Source organism: Oxyura jamaicensis, chromosome 20 (genome assembly GCF_011077185.1).
Source record: "Oxyura jamaicensis isolate SHBP4307 breed ruddy duck chromosome 20, BPBGC_Ojam_1.0, whole genome shotgun sequence".
Classification (NCBI taxonomy): domain Eukaryota; kingdom Metazoa; phylum Chordata; class Aves; order Anseriformes; family Anatidae; genus Oxyura; species Oxyura jamaicensis.
The window spans coordinates 2,681,442-2,702,822 of NC_048912.1; the positions used below are offsets into that span (position 1 = coordinate 2,681,442).

General features: G+C 42.3%; 1 long non-coding RNA gene across 1 annotated transcript; it reads right to left on the bottom strand.

The window, feature by feature from the left end:
• Positions 1–13,413: 13,413 nt before the first annotated feature.
• On the bottom strand, positions 13,414–20,832 carry LOC118176937. The gene is made up of 3 exons (XR_004755589.1): positions 19,789–20,832; positions 16,774–16,836; positions 13,414–13,566 (listed from the first exon to the last, which is right to left on the bottom strand). It is a non-coding gene; the product is annotated as an uncharacterized LOC118176937 (long non-coding RNA).
• Between the last annotated feature and the right edge of the window lie 549 nt (positions 20,833–21,381).

Genomic DNA, 21,381 nt, shown 5'->3' on the forward strand with positions numbered 1-21,381 from the left:
GGTAGTGTTCACAGAGCTTACAGTGAGGGAGAAGGGGCAAGATTGATGGTTAGAGCTGATGAAATGTTATAGCAAAGATTTTGCCAAAATCCCACTTGTGATCAACCAAAATATTCCCCAATTCTGTGCTACATTCTGCAAAATGTAGTGGTTTAAAATAACAATCTCAAACAGTAAATACAGTTTTAAAACATTTAAATGATTAGTTTTCATTCTTTTTCAGAAAGAAATACCTGTGCTTTTTCATTAATTATTTTAAAGCAACTTCAAATTTTGCTGTTTTCTTGCTTAAAATTTAAAGAAAAATTAAATTAAGGCAAACGAACAAAAATGAAGTGAAACTTTTCATTTAAACCAAGAAGGAAAGCTGACAGCTTTTCAGTTCACACTCTCCTTGAAGATGGATTGTTGGATTGTTTTGAATACGCTCAAACATTCTTTACAAATATTTTTGCTGCACGTTTTCAGAATTGTCAAAAAACAAAAATAGTCCATTATTCACATAGCTTTGCCAGTAAGCTCCATGATTACAAAGGACACAACTCATGTGGCCTCCAACAGCTGTAATCCATCTAATTCTCCTAATTCAGCTTTGGTTTCCTATTTGTTTGGCAACCCTGAAGGTCTAGAATATGTTGTGGATAATGTTAGGCACGAGAACATAGGTAGAACTTAGGCTGCCTGAAAACAGCCTTGAATTCATGGAAATTTTCCATTTCCTGCTGCTCTTCCAGGAACGGTGCCACTCTACTCTTCTCTGTCCTCCCCGATGAAGGGGGTGTGGGGCCTGGAGAACAAGTCTTACGAGGAGCGGCTGAGGGAGCTGGGCTTGTTCAGCCTGGAGAAGAGGAGGCTCAGGGGTGACCTTATCGCTCTCTACAGGTACCTCAAGGGAGGCTGTAGCGAGGTGGGGGTTGGTCTGTTCTCCCACGTGCCTGGTGACAGGACGAGGGGGAATGGGCTTAAGTTGCGCCAGGGGAGTTTTAGGTTGCATGTTAGGAAGAACTTCTTTACCGAAAGGGTTGTTAGGCACTGGAATAGGCTGCCCAGGGAAGTGGTGGAGTCACCATCCCTGGAGGTCTTTAAAAGACGTTTAGATGTAGAGCTTAGGGATATGGTTTAGTGGGGACTGTTAGTGTTAGGTCAGAGGTTGGACCTGATGATCTTGAGGTCTCTTCCAACCTAGAAATTCTGTGATTCTGTGATAGATTATGTTCATACGGCACAGTTAGGCTCTGCAAATGGCACTGAAATGCATATATGTATCACAGTGGTGCCAAGGAATAAAGCAGGACTGGTATCAGATGAAGGGAGAGAGAAGTGCACCAAGGAAAAAGAAACTTGGAGTAATGAGTCAACTAAATTCTCAGAAAGAGAGTGATAAGATGAGATGCTCTGGTGACAAGAGGAGATATGATCCATAGGAAATACACATGAAATACAAACCTGGGACCCAATGTTCACTGCCATGTTCAGGGATGACTGAGCGCTCACAAGGGTATCACCAGGAGGAAACTCTGCTAGATTTGTGTGGTCACCTCTTCCCTAGAATATGCAGCTATCATTCATCAGGGAACAGAATATAAACTCAATATGACTGTACAAAACTTGTGCTTGCTCATAGACCTTTTATAAAGCTGCTTTTTTAAATGCAAGCTCAGCTGTGGAGTGTGCTTTTGTGACTTACATTCAGTATCTATTACCATCCCTTGTTCGGTTGCAAATCGTGGGCTTATTTGGAATAATGACTGTTGTAACACTGAATGCCAAATCACGCTCTGCCCAAGGAGCCTAATACCTAAATGTAGGGCAAGAAAGAGGGAGAGAGAGAGAGAGACAAAATAAACAAGAAATAAAGGAGATCTATGAGACAACCATGGTAAGCAGTAGTCTCAGCACATCACGTTCCCTGGCATTGCCAGCTCTTTTAGCAGACATTGTAGCAAAGGAAAACTTTTTTCTCTAGCTTCAAAAATAATCTATATTTTGAACGTTTTGTTATAACTCTGTTCTGATCATTCATGTAATCTCTGAGTTGAGAATATACATAGGCTATCTTAATATACTAATAACATCTTTCATCTGTTTCCCAAACAATTTTATAATCTACATGTACACGCATTTAACTGGATGTTTTAAATGAACAGGTATTCATACTGTGCTTTATCCTCATCACAAAAACACATTTTTCTGGGTAGATGAGACATTTTTATAAAAAGAAATTTTACTTCTGGTTATGGACATGATCTCACAACTGTTTCTGGCTTGTAAGGTTACAGGGATCAGGTCTCCACTCTATCTACTGCAGTAGGAAGCAAAGATCTTTCTTATATGAAAATGCATTGATTAAAAGAAATTAACAAAGAACTGTAAATTACAAGGTCAGAAAATAATTTCTAACAAGATCATCCAGCTCAGCTGAACTCAGTGGAAATACTCCAAATAACATCAGTAGAGGCAAGTCCTAAGTATAGACTGATGGTCTGGAAGACGGATGTGTTGGCATATTTTATTTACACTGCAGAACTGTAATTTTTAAAGTTCTCTGAGGTATTCAGATGCAAGGTCCAGTTAAACTGCAGGCTTTGTCTCTATCTATATTGCTACTAGACTCAATGTGACTTGGTCTGTGTTCCCATACACAGGAAGGACGGATAGACTGGCCACAGAGGAAGGGGCAAGTTGAATCCATTCCCTGCCGTTCTCTTCCAAGTAGGGAGTGGAATTACAGGGGAGGAAATGAGGCGAGCCTCAGCTCAGCTTGCTGGCAAGAGCATCTTAGGCTGTGTGGGGTAGGAGACGGGAAGGCGAAAAGGCCTCCTGAGGTTAAATAGCCACCAGCAAATTACTGGCCTCCCTCAAAGTGGAGGAAGCAGGGAGGAGTGTGATTCCAAGGGGTACCGAAATTCCTGCTCAAATTAGCCAAAGGATGATGCAAGTTACATGCTACCTACTGCCCTGGGTGATGCCTGTGATCATAACCTAGTGCAGAGAGATACAAAGGCACCTGAAATTTTAAAACAAAGGTCTGCAGGCAGATATAGATCTGAAAATTCCATGTGGCACCTCTTCATGTTTAGGGGCTATTTTAAAAAAAGCCTAGGGCAATGGTTGCCAAGAATAATGGAGTTTCTCAAGTTCCAGCCCCATTATGAGAGATCTTTGTTTTATTCTTCATAACCTCAGGGCACAGAGCCACTTACTGCCAGGTTACCTGTTCAAATCAAGCTCAGAATAACAGTGAATAAAGCATTTACCATCTAATGACAACAGTTTTTTAGAAGCCTGTTGCATTGAATCAGGCCCCTTTTGGGCAGACTTGAAAAACCTACATCTAGCTAAGAGACCTACTAGCACAACAACCTAAATGCAGTGCCAGCAGTGCTGTACCACCAGCGTTGCCCAAAGCAGGCTGTAAAGGGATTGTCTGACCGCTGCTTCCCTCAGGACCTCCAAGGAAATGACATGGATCTCATGAGCTTCTTAATCAGCAGAATCTGGGGGAAAAAAATAAATAAAAATAAAACAGTTGGTGGTCTTAGCTGTATTTCGTGTGAGCAGTCACCCATGTTGCAAAAGCTTTCATTGTGAGGGGCACTAATCATTCCCCGTTGATAGAGCTCTTAGCCAAGAAGTATAATGAAATTACAATGGAGAGTAAAGGTCAGGCTGACAGAAGCACTGAAGTTTCCTTGCCCCAAATAAGGAGCCTGAATTTCCACCAGGACCAGTGGGAATGTTGGTTCCTGTGTAGGAATCAGGCTGGACTCACCTGACCCACACTGAATCACTGCAATGATGATCAGGTAAAATGCTGCTGTTATTTCATGTTTGTCTACAAAGGAGGAAGAAAGCCACCTCCAGAAGTTAGATCAAAGCTTTTGTGGGACATTCACCTACCCTAGGGGTGCTTGTCTCATTTATCAGTCAGAAAGATCTGCGTGCCTTCCAATCTAAACACTCACAGAAGTGGCCAAAATGGGAAGTCACGAATCTTGGCCTGTGTATCTAAGTCATCCTGTGTACCTGCCTTCACGGTACAATCTCCCTCACCTCATGCTTGTCACTAGGATTCCAGCATTTAGCATAAGCTGGTCCTCCTCATGCTCCCCATGGGGAGGCATCTTTCCACTGGTCCAGAGGGACCCTTCACTTAGGTTTAAGGCTTCAAGCTTCTAACTCAGCTTGCTCTGCTCTCCCCTGCATAGTCTGTGCAGCATAAATGAGCCTCACAGCTGCTGCCAGGCCAGAGACAGAGATTTGTGTGACTGTTATGTACACTGCAACATGACTGCTGGCTTTGCGTAGGCCGTGGTGTCCCCCTAACACTGTTTCTTTCCAAGCCAGGCAATCCTAGCGTGTGAAACCACTGCTAGTTCTTATTCCTAGTTGTTCCATATGCGTTTTCATAGAGCTTCAGCTGTAGCTTTCCTGTTCATTACACACACCTTTACCAGATAACAGCCCAAACCAAATGCAGGCCAAAACTTGATTTGTAAAACAAGCATTAGGGACCTATCGAGGTTAACAGTAGGTAGCAGGCTGAAAGATATACAACCCTGTCTGCCCTGAAATTCAGAGAAATAGCTAAAGCAATGTGAGAAAGGCAATTCTGAAACTGCATATTTTGAAAGAAACTTGAAAGAAAGGCAGTCATTCTCAAACACAAACATTACTTCTCTCATCAGAAAGCAGGTCGCTAACAGTGCTTCCCACGAGCAATACATTTGTGGTTATGCAAACCTTATAGGGACAGTTTCTAATAGAAGCTAAAATAAGTATTTTAATTACTAGCAAGTTCAATGCAATTATGTGTCTTTGTCAGTAAAACTTAGAATGTTTTTAGTTGTATTTCTAATCATATTTTTATTAATTAGCACACAGCTTCATTTTTAAAAACATTAAAAAAAAACAACAATAACATAAAATACAATTTCTGTGTTTAGATTCTGACACCCGTGTCTGCCAGAATAGATCTTAGATATTAATCTCATTAGAGATACCCTCAAAACCTTAAATTTAAGGAGCTTCGGGTAAACCAGAAGCTTCCTCCCATGTGGGGAGTGAGCATGTGAGTTCTCATGGCATGAGAGATGTTGTGGGGTGGTACGTACTTGAGGGGCAGACAGCGGTATTTGGTGTGATGGATCAACCCTTCTGGGGAGTGCTGCGGCCTTTCCCATCAGAGGCATAATCTTACTTCTTATTCTTTCCTGTACCTTGCAGGAGTCACATAAGTAGCAAATCTTTGGGTACGCAGACTTACATGGGATATGCCATGCTCAGCATCAGAGGATATATTCTGGAGCTTACAAAGAAACAAAAAATAAAATCAAATTAAACATAAATAGTCTGATTATACCAAAACAAAGCTGGTAATATGAGGTTTTATTGAAATTAAATTATTATTTCTAAGAAACTATCTGTTTTTAGTGGGAATTATTTTCTTACATGACACTTCAATGCTCTGGAATGTCCAATGTTTAAAAAGTCACCATTTTAAAACAAATGGTGATGTTTCAATGGAAAACCTTGGAATTTTTTCACTTGAGCATCACTAATTCTTGCGAAATATATCATTCTATAAAAGCTTTCAACGCATTACCCAATTCTACCTACTGCTCTCAAAAGAGCAGTAAAGGGGAAGGGGAAAATTCTTAGCAGAGCAAACAGGGTTTAGGATGACAGGAGCTCCTTGGTGCTGAGTGGGAAGGTGAGTTTGTGTAGGGCCCGCTCTGATCTGAAAGGCAATGTCCAACCCGTCTCTCTCTTAACTTTAGCTTGGAGCAAGTGTCAGATCCCAATGTAAACTTTCCCATCTGTGTTATTCTATTAACTGAAAGGGAAAGGGATTAGCATGTGTACTTGTCACATCTTTTGACCTGCTGCATACTGAGACCGAAGGTAATGTTAAGGCAAACAGCATTCTTCTCCCTCTGCCAGGATAAGCAGGGCATGGGGGCGGCGTTTTGTTAGAAGAAAAGAAAGCCAGACCACGTAAAACAAAGTATGTACTCAGTGCAAAAATAAATCTTGGAAGCTGCAGACTTCCAAAGGGTATACCTTAAACAGGGCAAGAGAAAGAAAAAAAGAGAAAACATTTGAGAGGAAAGTTCCCCTCTCTGCCAAGCGCCAGATGGAAGGCCTTCCCACGGAAATAGCTGCAGAAGACAGATCGCTGACAGAAACCACTGCCAAGCGAAGGAGGTCCCACTCGTCCTGCTGGTAAAAGCTTAGTGGACGAGAATATAATACTCTGATTAAAACACTTGCTCCAGAGAAGGGGGCTGGAATGCAGCAAAGTGCTCTTTGGTGCGACAGAGCGCAGCTAGTATCCCCAACAGGGCGTAAATTTTGGGAGGTTGATGGGGCTTGGGGATCCATTCCTTCTTCTCTTATAGATTCCCCCCTCAGTGTAAGTTTATAGAACATGTGCACACACACAGACGTGTAATGGCAGCAATAATCTGCCTTTCTTCTCCCTTCCCCTGCATTTTATTTCTACAAGCCCTTTGCTGTGATTTGGACAAGATGAAGTGTTGGATGCTGACACTGTTAGAGAATACATTTGGGTATGGAGGGTTTAATGAAGCTAGGCACCAAAAATCTTTTTCAAGCGTTTCAGTTAACTTGGCACTAAATTATTCATAGAAATAGAAATGGAGGGCTCTCCTCTCCTTCTGCTTGTCCTAGATGTTTCTGGTTCCTTTGTTAAATCCATAAGAGTACATGGTCAGAGAAGAAAACAAATGCAGCACCTCCAGGATGATCCAGGCAGCTCACCAATGGGGAAAAAAAAGGCAATTAGCTGTATTGCTATCAGAGAGAGCCAAATGAATGGGACGGGATGTGCTGGGTACAGCGAGACAGGCTCTTCCAAGAAGGCTGACCATGTACACCCTGATGTTTCCAACATTTGAATGAGAGATGATTTACCACAATTATGGCTGAGGTCTGAGCATCCGATGTCAACAGAGGAGATAGTTAATACAAAATATTAACCACAACTAAAACACAGTTCCACTGTTGGACCATTTACCCTACTCAGAGTGCAAGAAGGATATCAGCACATCAGATTTAGTCCAGAAGTGGGCTATCAACATGGGCTGAATACATGAGGGAGATGAATTTGTTCAGCCTGGAGAAGAGAAACTTAAAGGAAGGGATCAAATCAGTGCCTTCTGCTAACCAATGCACAGCTATAAAGGAGCTAAAGAATCAGATAAGAGCCCTCACACTTTACCAGGTTTACTATTTTCCCTTGACATGACTGAGTCCAGCCTGACACTACAAGGCAACAGGACTGCAAATCCCCCATACAGCCCATTTCCTTCCTCATTTTCTCCCCTGCTCTCACACTCTGCTTACTGACTTCTTTGTATTACAAGTGCCCACTGATGGGCCAAGCCACAATGCATTGTGCAAGCACTGAATGCAACCCTGACACCAGCTCCAAGGTGCCTTTTAAGGCATCTGCCATCCCAGCAGAGATGTATGCACTGGTATTTGTATGTATCATAGCCTGATATGACCAGATTGCTTGCCTTTTAGAGAGACCCTAAAATGACATTTCCCAAGGCAAATATATAGGTGTGGTGTACATACATGGAGCAACAGAATATTTCCAAATATAGAGTCTTGACAATATCCATGTAGAAGTCCCCAGCCTTAGCTATCTCTGAGCTTAGCTACTAGCCTATCTTATTACCAAAGCCAGATGTGAAGCTGCCTGGGTCCTTGGTCTGATATCCTCACAGACTGTCCTTTTTAATCAAGTAATTAATGTATGTTTTCTTTCTATAGATGCGTGTAATTATCTACGTGTAGGCACCCATACATACAAAAACACAGGCCTACACACACACCTCTGCACAATGAATGCTACCAGATAAAGAGGAGAGAAAAAACACTCAGGGCACTGCACTGCTTTACATCACAAATCTGTGGTCTCCTGAAATGGATTGACAGTATCTGCTTTCTCCAGGATTACACAGATTGTGTACCAAGCCGGTGGCTTTAAAAAGACTACCGGTTTGCTCAACAGAACTTACTAGTATTCCTTGGCAGCTTTCCACTCTAGTTCTGCACTGGCCAAATAATCTGCCTAATGCATTTTAAGCCTTAATTAGATTTTTCTTACTTTTGTTTTTTCTGCTTAAAGGGAATATTAGTACAAGGACCAAGTATTTATAGCCCACTTGGTGGTGTTCTGACACCAAAATGCCAGTGTTTCCACCGCCTGGCACTGCCAAGGCCTAATGATGCTCACATCTACAGGCACACACACCATACCCTTGAATGCTCTGAAATGCCAGAAGACAGGAACTTGATGATTTGCCCTTATTTTAGCAGTAGCAAAGTGAAAGGAAAACATGGTGTGGAACATTTTAATATGTTAAACGTTTCTATTTACTTAAGTAATGTTGCAGTTTTTCCAATTAGGGTATTTTCATGACACTTTTTTTTTTTTTCATCCTCTATTTAATTTAACCACAATATATGTCTTCAATTTCTATATTTGAACTTGCCTGATTTCCATCCTTTCTCTCTAACAATTCCAATCTTTTGCTTTAATTTCTTAGCTGCGGGGTCCTGGAACCTATATAGGTAGGTGTGATTTCTGGTAAGTGTATCTGCAATTTTTCCTGTTTTAGAGCAGCTGAACAAAGGGAGAACTGAAGCACTGCTCACACCTATTCCAGAGTTACAGAGCGTTTTTTACATGGAGGCTTTTGGATCAAGTCTCTAATACAATAAGAAACAGCAAACGGCACTTGTAGGATCTCACAGGTAAGACATGCAGGTGGGAAAAGTTCTGAAGCCATTGACAGCAAAAAGCAACTGGCTTCAGTTTCACACAGTTTTCTGAAGGGCAGTACACTCTTTAATTAGCTAAGTGACAGCAGTATGGGTCTTGTTTGCACTTGATTTTCACTAATTTCATTCCTCACTTGGGGCACCTCCAAGTTGAGTGCAGATGCTGTCCTGTTGGCTCATCACATCCCCACTGCTATCAGTGTCACTCACAGAGCTAATACGAGTTGTGGTTTACATGCTGCAGCATATTTTAAGTAAAAAGGTGCACCAGTATTAAATCATTTCAAATTTGTCCGGCTACCTGTCTGTGCTGTGTAGGTGTTGGTGTGAGCAAGTGTATCAAGATCTAGTCCTTGCAAAATGAAGGTAAGTATTGCTCAGCTTCAGTTTTAGATCACAGTTTGTCAAATGTAGACTTGAACTAAACTCTATCAGTTTGCTTACCCCTTCATGCTAATAAAGTCCCACTACACTAATACAAACTCCTCAGAGAAGTCTTTAAAATGAAGGAAAAAAATCAAGCTAAATCAACTCTCAAATTCCCATGTAAACTGGGTTTAAGAGTGGAAAATTTATTTTACCTATTCTTTGGGTGGTACAAAAATCTAAAATTCCTATAGCCCTGCTTCTCTTGGCCAAGTCAAACAAGGATATTGTCCTTTTAATGTCTTAAAAGCTCTGTTTTCTTGTAATGCCAAATGCAATATTTTTTTGAAAACACTACACCAGAAGTTTCCCAGCTGAGAAAACAGGCTGGTGAAAAATGGTTTCAGAAAATGAAATAAACCATGCAAAAGCTGTTCAGGGTGTGTGTATGAAATGAACATCTGGATTTGGCTTGTTAAACTGCCTCCTTTTTTCTCTTTCCTCCCTCCTTTTTCTTTTTCTCACAGCTGTTCGAAAGAGTCCTAAGGGCAAAGAGACAGGTCAATGGACTGGGTTACACCTTTTTTTCTTTCTTTTTTTTTTTTTTTTCAAACCTCTTTGCACCTACGCAAGGAATCCAGGCCACATGTGTGTTTAATAAGTAGGCACAAACACAAGAGAGCAAAAAAAAAAAAAATATCTCAATTCCTGTTGGTTCTTAGGAGAGACACCGAAGGAAAAATAAACTCCGGATTTCAAATTTTCTCTCTCAAAAAAAAAAAAAAAAAAAAAAAAAAAAAACCTTATGGTTCCAATAAAATATTTCTTTAAAAACCTACTGGATTTTTTTTTTTTAATGATGGCCTTTGCAGAGCGTATCTTTTTCTCTGCTCCTTCAGACAGGAATAACAATGGGTTAATCTATAACCTGCTGGAGCAAGAGGAAATTATAAAATGCCAATGGCCTGGGTTCACTGAACTGAGTCTTCCGATACCACTAAATAGATACATACACTTGTATGGAATGGGCTGGGTTCACATTTAATTTCGGGCTGCAACTTCCCCAGTTTGAGTTGTCCAGAAATGAAACGGAGAACAAAAGGAAGCGAGAAATTATCTGGAGAAGATAATTTCAGAGAAACAGATGACTCATCTTTTTCTACTGACTCTACATCCCCTGGCATTGCTGAAGCAATGGCCAGCGGCAGAGCATCTTCCAGCTGTGGCAGGCTTCAGCAGAGCTATGGGAAGAGCTCTCACATGGCTCTTCCAGCTAAGGTGCGAGGGTGCATTAGTTCTGACACAAGTCTTAGATCGAATATCAAAGCAACATATTATGCATTTCAGCTAGCAACCAGGGCTGCTAAGATAGCCCTAGACCACTGACTTTAACTCAACTGAAAATATTCTGCTCCCTCTGAAATACAGCCACAGGCACTGTACCTTCACATACACACGTGGAGACCACCAGTGAACAAAGCCACCAAACCTGAGGAGACAGAGAGCTGCTATAAGCAACCCCCCCTTGTTACTTAAAACTCTATTTTCTGCTCAACTTGTAGCAACTGCTGTGCTCCTTGTGCACATCTACATTTGGTGCACAGATTTTAAGCTTAGACAGAAGTATTACACACCTGCTGATCCTCACAGCAGCAAACTTGAACCATGACTGCTGGCTACACCTCATTTTACTCCTGCTCCTGAGTTCTGCTTAGGTTCAGTCACAATACTGCGGTACAGTAAATCAAAAAACAATCCCCCAGATACTTAAGTTTATTTGGGGAATCTTAATTTGGCTAGAAAATTGATGTTGAAAATCAAGAACCTGAGTAAAAACCCTTTGCAAAACACATGTACAAGCACCAGGAAAGAAGCTCTAGTGCTTGACATTAAAACAAGTCAGGCAACACAGTAATATTTTCTAGAAAAAGCCACTGCACAACAGCCCCCATGAGAAAGCCAGCCTCTGTCTGTAGGTGCTGCATGTACAGAGCAGATTAAACACACAGCGACACTGCTGAGCTTTGGGAAGGTCTATCTAGGGAGGAGGAGGCCATGTTGTTTGATGACCCTGGATTTGAACTAGGTAAACTCTACTAAAAATAAAAAAACTTATGTAGCAAACAAAAAATCCAACACAGAAGTCCCAGTCCAATCCCACTGCTTCCTTGACTGTCCATCTCAGGTGTCCATGGCAAGGAGGCCAACCTAAATTTCAAACAGAAACTTGCCTCTCATTAAGTTAGTCTAGTGATGGTTATAGGGAGTCACATTTGTTCTTCAAAGAACTACTTTGCTCCTATTTTCCAAGCTTGTGTCTGCTTCAGTAGGGCTGAAAGACAGTGTTACCCCCCAAATCCAGCTGAAGGCAAAGCGAATTCCATTTCTCTTCTCTCTTCCCTTATTTTATTTTTTTATTTTTTTAAAGACCATGAGAGGAGCATGGCAGTGAATATGATTTATGGAGCACCTAATAAAAATGCTTTGGGGAAATAATTACTGGAAACATTTGACTGTGTGACTGTAAATGCCTAGGCCCCAGTGCGCTGATTTAATGGACCACTGCTTTACTCTGTTATGCCTCGTGCTACCGACATCAAGCCCCCTGCCCTCCTGTTAAACTGCCTGCATCGCTGCTAGACCAGGACTTGGTTCTGCGAGGTTTATGGCAGCTTTCCAGAGAGCCATAATGTCAGCAGGGTGACTCCCGGTTCACAGTGAGGCCTCGGGCCACCCCACGAGGGAAAATGGGCTCAGAGGCTGGACGAGGCTTCGTGAGGGAATCAGAGAGGAAACCTGAAGGTTTTGTGGTTCTGGGATTGAGCAATGTTTAATATCCAGACGCCAGGTGCTTTTAGGTATTTCTGACTGACATTGGTTGGATATGAACTCTTCCCTCTTTTTTCTATCCATTTATCATCCACAAACCACCAAACTGTTATTTTTATTGCTTTGTTTTCCTTCTTTTTTTTTTTGATTTATATATTCTCTTACGACCTTCTGAACCCAGTGGCACAAACCCAGGCAGCCTCCCTGCACCAAGGGTACTTCTTACCCAGAAGACTTAACTAATGCTCATCAGCTTTTTTGCGAATAGATGCAAAAATTTTAAAATTCACAAACACCTTGTAAGTGATATGGAAAACACAAGGATTTGAAGTTCCTGCTTTCGTTTGCAAAAACAGTCCTGAAGAAAGACCGGAGGGCTATTATTTAACTGCTGCTGCTGAGTTGCTATATGAAGAGGAAAAAGCAAAAGGCATCTCACTGCTACACTGACAGCAACAACAAAATCATACCCACTCTTTCTGAACCCAGCAGTTAGAATGCTTTTTATTTTTTTATTTTTATTTTTTATTGCTGGTTTTAATGTAATATTTAAGTTGGAACTAAAACAGACCATGGAACATTAAATCACTACCAAATGCAAATTTACCTATGTATCTGAACTAAATTTTCTCCTACATTTACAAAGCAAAATTCTGCCATTTGAACTGTGAGCTCCCATTGCGTTTAATGGGAAGGAGCAAACTCTAGACGTTACTTGGAATATACATGCACTTATCTTGTTGTTACAGGTCTCCCTCGCAGAACTAAAAGAGAGCTTTAGTATCAGACAGTATCTCTCTGGGGTCATACCCAATGAACAGTGTTTTTTGAAAGGATTATTTCAAAGGAACTCTGAGAAAGAATCTAATGACTTGCAAGCTACAGAACTGCAGCATGGGAGGAAGTAGATAATGGAATATGACAGCAATGCATTTTTCATAAATCCAGTGATTTCTATCGTAACGAGAAACCCATCTATAATTCGGAGAACTTCCCCCCCCAAAAGGAAACCTACACTGTTGCAGAAAGTGCACTGAAGTACAAAATGAAACAATAATGATGATGATGTTACTGATGAGTCCCACAGCTCTGTTCTCCCTCCCGTCTCACTAAGGTTTCAGGCGCGATTCAAGAGAAGCAGCTCCAATCCCTCTCTGCCTCAGCATCACTAACCAGGGAAGCTCACAGGCATACATCAGAGACCTCATGATAGATGCGAAACCCTAGAGAAGAGGCTGTTCTTTATCTGCTGGAAGTTAAGGCCTGCATCTGCTCTCAATTAGCAGGCAATTAGGGGAGTTGAAAACAAACCTGTTTACATTGGCTATGAAGTCTAAAATAATTTGTGAGATGTCAGGACAGGATATTAAGATGTTAATGATCTTGTTTCCTTACTTTTTTGCATTCAGCGTAGTATCGCATCTTCCTTTCACAGCTCCATGTTCAATGACAGATTGATTGACTTCTGGCAGGGTAGGAAACCACCAGAGATGGTTGGGATGGGAGAAGTTGTCCGGCGAATAGTATGTACTGGGGACCTGAAGATAAGGAGTTCTTTGCAAAAAAAAAAAAAAAAAAAAAAAAGGAAAAAAAAAAGAAAGGTTGCTGTTCATTTTTAATTGTGAAGTAATGTCAGGTCGTGCATTACAGCGGTCAGAGGTTTCAACCACAATTCCCATAGTAAAGGCCTGGTGTGCAACCTCCTGCAAAAGTCAGAAACAGTGACTGAACGAATCCAAAAACAACTGTTTGCAGACTTTGTTGGACTTGCTCTGGCTGGACTGGTTCTGACCCCAGTTCTCCCTCAACAAAGTCCAGCCTAGGCCAGCAACCGCAGTACAAGAGTATTGGTGACAGGAGGAGGGTTGGACTAGATGATCTTGTAGGTCCTTTCCAACCTTGTGTTCTATGATTCTAAGAGGCTGTTTGCTCCCCCAGGACTCACCCTGCATTAAACGTCTGTGGAAGACCATGACCTAAAAACTCCCGATTAGGATCTGGGAGAAGATCCTGCTTATCTCAGTGCTGCTTCTTTCCAAATATCTGTCTACAGCACTAGCTCTGTCAGATGGAAATTTTCACCACTGACCACCCATTTCAGAGGTCTGTTCGGGTGAGGTTGCTGAGGGCTCAACTAATGCCTGCTGCTTTTGCTTGGGTCACTGCTGATCAGTCACATAAAAAGGCTTTGCAGAAACACAGTCTTCCTTGAGCAGGAATTGACGAGTGGCACTGATACCCTTTACATTTTACCTTTAACCCTGGTAACTAAACAAAAAAATTGTTTTAGTAAAAAATCTACTCCAGGTTGACAAATTTACATTTTTACTACTCTAACTCATCAACAAAGCTACCACAGTTATTTATGTCATGCAAGAATAGGCCTAAATTCACCTCTGCCCTCTACATTTCAAAAATCCAGTGAACAAGAAGTGCACCACAGGTGCCACTGTGCCCTCTTGTGTTCTCCTCTGGGCCATCTCCTCGTCTTTTTTTTTTTCCACCACACTCTATGGATCCAGCTCTAATAAGAGCCAGGTGTTCCATCCCCCGGGCTACAAAATAGCTTTAATTATAATATTAATAGCATTCTGCTAAATCAGAAAAAAAAAAAAATACAACAAATAGGTCAGTATTTGTGGTTACATTTTTCAATGTCCTGGTGTTTGTTTTCTTTCCAATTTTATGTTTCTCACTGGCATTTATAATGCCTAAGAGACATTCCACAGGCCAAAATACAGGCGATCTGATCTGTGCATGATATTCCTAACTTTCCACAAAAAGAAACACCAGGAGATCGCATCTACATTATACCAGTCCCAGAGGTATACCCTTGAGTCTTGACCTCCTTTGATGAAAAGCAGAAGAGCTCAGTATTATTAGTATTTATTGTTATTATCTTAATTGCTACTATTATTAAGCAGCCCATGAAATAGATTAATATAAATAACACAAACACAGACATTTGAAACACAAATTCAAGCACAAAGAAAAGACACCCCCTATTTACCAAATATTATGCCAAATTAATTTAATACTTTCCATTAATAACTCTTGCAAATGCATGCTGTATGAGTCAGTCAATAGAAAAGGTTAGCATGAATGTGTACAGTACAGGAATGCCAACTAGTCTCCTTTGTGGATACCTATTTAAAAGATTAAAAAAAAAAAAAGGCATTATAATGGCCCCATAACTTAGTTTCTGGCAGTAACATTCAGATCAAGTTTGTTCAGTTCAGAAGTCAAACAAAACCAAAAACAAACAAGCACAAAACCCAGAAAGTGACGGCAAATCCTAGATGTGCTCCGAGCCCAGCCACTTGGTTGATACCACTCGATGCAGCGAGCTCAACCCATTCACTCCTAGCTCTATTGACTCCTCACAGCTGAGAGTAGTAAAACATGTTTTTGTCAGTAAATTAGACTCCTGTGACTCAGACATTGACACACAGGGTGCAGTCGCCGTGTGTACAGTAACATGGTGCCATATTTAGAGTTTCTAACCATAACCACACTTGCAAAAAAAAACTGCATTAGATCAGCAGGCAGTTTCCCGGACTCCCACTCCTTGTTTCTGCCTTCAGGAATCCAGATTATTTGTCTTGTACCATATAAAGTTGCTTAGGAGATAAAACAGTACGAAGGAAAAACAGAGGGGCCTAACAATTAGCTGTAATCTGTCCTGGCTCGAACAGATAATGCTTATAGTGGAAAACAGCAGATGGGGGGGGGGGGGGCAGCAAATAGAAACCTAACATGAAAACAAATCTTTTCCCCTACTTTATATTTTAAAACGTTTAAGTCATCATTAGTAGCAGGTACTAAATTTACAGTTTTGCCCAATCTGCATTAATTTCATTTGTCCTCGTACAGGCTGCCGTGAACATCAGCAGAGCCAAAGCAGCAAGATCTACCGAGTGTTGGAGGTCAGCACTGTGCGACTCCTGCTGCAGCGAGCAGCCACCCAGAGGGAACATTTCAGCTGCTTTCTCCCTCAAGAGCAGGTTTGGTGCTTTGTAAAGGCACCACGTATTTGTTTATTGAGAGAGTGAGTGCAGGTATTGAAGTAGAGAGATGCATACAATTGCACCGGATGTTTTGGGATTAGAGGGGATCAGAAGCTCATGCTTTCATTGCAAGAGAGACTGTTTAGCAGTGAGGGCAGCCAAGATCAAAGATACCTGTCCTGGGAAAGGAGAGTCAGATAAACATCATGAGCTAGGGAAGATGACAAGCACAGGAAAAGGGGATCAGGGACATATCAGATAACTCTGACCTAGGTCCCAGCACATCTACTGCTTGCTAAACAAAAGGAGTCAGCCCTATACAGGTGTACTTATTATTTTGTCTACACTTGCTTCTTTCACATGCTATGTAAGAGAGAATCATTTTAGCACCGTAGGCAACACCTGCATGCACACTGCTCTCAAAACAAGCGTCCAAGGAATTACAGGGTGAGCAGGGAGCGCCTGTGGGGTTGCGAATCTACGAAAACTCATGGATGTCAAGTCCAAAAGGTCATGGCTGATCCTGTGGTTTTAGGGCAGCTGCACCACAAAGCTTTGCTGCCTCAAGTACGCTACTGGGCACCAAAGGAGGAAGCATCCCAGCAGATGGGACTCTTTCAGTGAAAACACAGAAAGAAAACAAAGGGCAACAGGGAAAAAAAAAAAAAAAAGAATTAACTATTTCCCTCATCAGTTTTGTTTAAGTGTTGAGCTCTAAAATGCCCTCTTACAATAGTACCAACGTGCTACTGACCTGGTTCCTTCTGATGAATTATCAGGGCAGGGAAACTGATGAGTCCAGTTATCCAGGACACATCTGAAAAACAAATCAGAGCTGAGAAAATTAAAGACCCTTTGCAATATTGCTATTATGCAGTGGACCCCAGGAAGTCCCTTAGGTTAGCTCCCTCTACTTAGCATATGTTTCTCTATTGCAAAAGTCCCAGCATCACTCCTGCTCCATTTTTTGCCTCTCGGGAGGCTGGCAGCAGCGGAAGGGGGGGGGGGTGGCCAGCTCTGCCATCACTGTTTATTTTCTGGGAAGTCAGACTTGGTCAAGAGGAATGAATCTTGTGTTCATTTTAAGAAAGTTTATATTTGACTCTGGTAGGGCTGGGGAGGAGGTGAATGATAGGAAGGAGAGGGAAGGATCAGAGACCTTGTGGGGCTGCCCCCAAACACCACAGGCAGCCGTCTCCCTGTTCCCAAGGCAGCCAGATGAAGCAAAGCACCACAATCAAACACCCCAGATTTATTTTGTTTTCTTCAAAGCTCAGAGACTGCTGTAAATCTAAATCCGTATCTTACCCCATAGCTGACCTTGTGGCCCATGAAAATATGCAAACTAAATTTTCTACTTTTAAAACTCAACTTCTAAACGCCAGAACACTTTGCAGCACAATCTGGCACATCCTGAAGAAAAGGTCTCCATTTCCTATCCATATTTTGGGGGTCCCCAAAAGTCTCATCAGCCACTGCTGCAAGAGAGACTATGGGGATGCTTCTCTTCGTGCAGTAACTGGAGCCATTCTGCTGGCACAAGGCACAGAGCTAGAAGGGAAGAACGGAGCTGAGCCAGCCCAGAGTCTCACCCCAGCTTTGCACAGTTACACAAAGCACTTCTAATCTGCTTGGGCCACATCCTAGCAGCAGGACAGGGGAAATGGCTGCAGAGCAGACATGACATTATTCCCTCTCCTGTAACAGGGAGTGCAAGCAATCCAGCCCTGGCGGCACGCAGAGGAAGCAGTAAATGGAGGTGCTCCGTGCAGACTGTATTCCTCCATGCAGTGTAAGCCAAAACCAGTCCCTGCAATTCAGTGCAATAATATAGAAAGCTTGCTGGCTTCTTCTCCCATCTGTCTCCTGTGGGTATAGACTCCTGGCCTCTGAGGAAACCAAGAATGCCATCCTTCTAGATTTATAATCACAGAGATTGAGAAAATACTGTGTTGTTTTTAGATGCCTTGAAGTGAAAGGGAAAAATAAATAAATAAACTATGTGGGCATTGCCACTGGGAATATATATATATATATATCTGATCTCAATCAACCAACCACATTTACTACTCTGCAGCCATGGCCAGGCTTACTAAATAAACCACCACTGTCATCCCTTCATTCTTTTCAATACTTCTTTGGGGCATCCATCTTCCTTAACACAGCGTCCCTGATTTCAAAAGCCAGACGCAAATTAATTCCGGGAATCCTACGGTGGGGAGACATTAAAGCCCACTTAGAGGTTTCTGTGGAAGCCTCTCTCCATGCTTATTTGAGTCAACTCAGACTTGGAGTGGAGCAGGCTGGAGCCAGCCTGGAGGAGCTGGAGGTTATAGGTCTGCGGCAGACTGCAGGGACATGCTGGGCTGGGCTTATGCAATAACCGAGGGTTTTGTTTTCTGTGGTAGGGTGTCGGTGGTGCGTGCATGGGAGGAGGGGACAGGGCAGAGCTCTGTTTTAGGGAACTAAATTAAATATTTCTTTTATTTTTCTTTTAACTCCTTCAGCCTTACTCAAGGCATTAAATCGCATAGGTTTCATTTCCAGAGACCAGCTGCCTTCAAGATTTCCTCTACAGCTCCCCTAGCCTAGGAAATACAAGGGTGGGAAAAAAGGAGGGGGAGCACAGCCACGACATTCAGAAGAAATGTGCCTAACATCTCCCAGGGCCTGAAAAAGGAAGGAGGCCGGCTACAGGTTTGGGGGTTTAAGTTACTGCTCTGGGTTAGGTGTTAAGTAGCATCTCTCCCTCCAACATGTAAACATTTACACTGCTAAGTGCCTCGCTTGCTCTGTTTTCTAACTGAGGCTTTAAGACACGGGAAGAGCTGAGATGACAGCAGCCTGCCTCCTGGCTCCCCTGGCCCGGGGGGGTCCCTGGGTCAGCCACCGCAGCTGCAGCATCGCGGCGTCCCGGCCACACTCTTAGCTGCTGGCATCAGCACAGAAAATGACTGAACACTGTGTTTTCTCTAGCTCATAAAACTCACACAATTTGTCAATAAGCCCTCATATTTTTATATTAATTTTGCAGGGATTTTTTTTTTTTTTTTTCCGGGTATTGTCGAACATTGCTTCAGACAATCCGGTGATAAAATAAACATTTCCTGAAGATACATTTCCTTCCTTTGTGCTTCAGAAGAGGAAAAACACCTTGTCCTAAGCGGATATGCTGAAAGGTTTGGGTTCTTTCAGAGAACTGGCCATCGTTCGGAGCTAAGCTTGCTCCTTAGCTTGTGACCTACCTGCCTACGGGAGCGCGCCGGGCGCTGTGCTCCCCGCGAGGCGCTGAGCGGTCCCCAGCCAGCAGCTGCCGCCAACTCCCCGCACGTGCAGCCTGCTCTGGCCGCATCCACACCCACATCAGCAGCTGAAGTTGGTGACTATCCCCCACGTTCAGCAGCGGCCAAACCAGCAAGTCAGCTCTGCGTACTCCCCGGTCTTTGGGAAGTGTTTGATCTAGCCACTAATACCAGGATTATGTTGGTTTGAGAAGCACAAGCTGAAGCCAAAGTGGTCATTGGACACTCAGGGAAAATAACCAGTGATAAGAAGATAAGAAAACAAGTTGCTATATTGCATCCAGCATCCTTCTCTTACTGATAGCCGGGATTTGGAGGAAGGTGAAGAAAATTCCCCAGGTGTTCAGGCATTGGGAGTGACAGGAAGGGAGCCTTCTCCAGCCACCTGGGGCAGTCAGCCCAATGGCAGAAACACCGAGGGAAAAAATGGAACAGGACCAGTTATGTTCTGGGGGTCTGGATCTTACCAGCACTTCCACACCCCATCGGTTATCTGAGATTTCTGCTTTGCATGATTTTGCAAAGTGAGATTGAAAACCAGTGAAACCTGCCGGTGTTTTTGGTATGGACGATATCAGAACAGGCATTTCTCACAAGCAGAGATCGACAAAAGAGGATTACCAAGGCCTTCTGGATTCAGACAGCTCGTTCAGTAGTTTTTAAAGCTCTGTTAAAGTTTTTCTTTGTGCTGTTCACAGGACAAGACTTGCCTATTTTACAGACCAGTGGCAAATCCACTTCAGTGGCTATGCCTCAGTTTCCTAACTACACCATGAGAACAAAGTATCCTCCTTACAAACTGGGGCTAAATGGTTCCTGGCCATAACAGACACGAGCTCCTGTTAGAAAACAGCCTTAGAGCCAGTGTCTATAAATGCCCGAGAAGACAGGATCAAAGGCAGCAATTCAGGGAACAGAAACTAAATGCAAAGGAATAGAAACTAAATTCCTTGAAAGATCTATAAGAAAAAAACACAACAGACACATTAATTATTTAACAAAACTCCGATGTCCATTAATGGCTACTTAGACAGCATTTTGGCAGGATATCTTAGCTGCTGCATCGCTATCGTATGCCTGTAACTGCACATTTTGCTTCAGCTCGCCCGTGAGCCATTTCTCTTGCTCCTGTCAATGCGGGTGAGACTCCGCAGCTCCCCAGCTCATTATGAGAGGTCTCTATTACCATACCCACTCCTAAAGCCAGCACCCAAAAAGCCTTCCATGGACCGCTGAACAGCAAAATGAACTCATCAACTCTAGGGAAAAAGAAGCTGTGACAGATTTTTTTTTTTTTTTCCATCTGTAAATCAGCGAAGCCTCATTTTACTAAAATAAAGGACCAGATTCATATCTACATCAGCCAACAAAGCTTCGTAAAGTGACTGAGATCAGAATCTGGCCGATAAAAACAGACAGCTTGGAGAAATCATATTTAGTGCTCTTGGGTGCCGCCTGCAGGTTTTGGAACTGCAGTTTACTAATAACTATTCCAAAACAATGCTGAGCACAGTCATTTATAGAAAAAAAAAAGACTAATTATACTAAAATTCCTAGAGAAATAAAAGAGTGAAAATAAGACTTTTTTAAAAATTCGTTTTTGAGTAAACAGAAGTTGAGATGTGCCTTTTTCTTTCTTTCTTTTTTTTTTTTTTTAAATCACAGTTAAATTTAGTGATGATTTAAATCTGAAAGGTAAAATTTAAAAAACAAGTCAGAGGGCCATAAACTCTGGCAGATCAACCTGGGAGGAAACAGGCCCAGGAATTTTCCCAGATGTTGCTCTCTCTAACACAACACTGTGCCTTGACGAGACCTCATGGACCTTTCGCCACATAAATACTTTTGAGGATCCTCATTCCAGCCCCAAAGTTGGCCCACATATGGAGATCTACAAAGTTGCTGTTATTTTCAAGCAAATACACCTCTTCTTTTTTTCCCCAATCATTTTGGCAATACTTCATCATGCTTTTTACTTTCCAGAGGCTCTGGGCTCAGTGTCTGGAGACAACCTCCTCAGAGGTGTGATAACAGAGCAAGATGGCAACGTGCCACCTGGA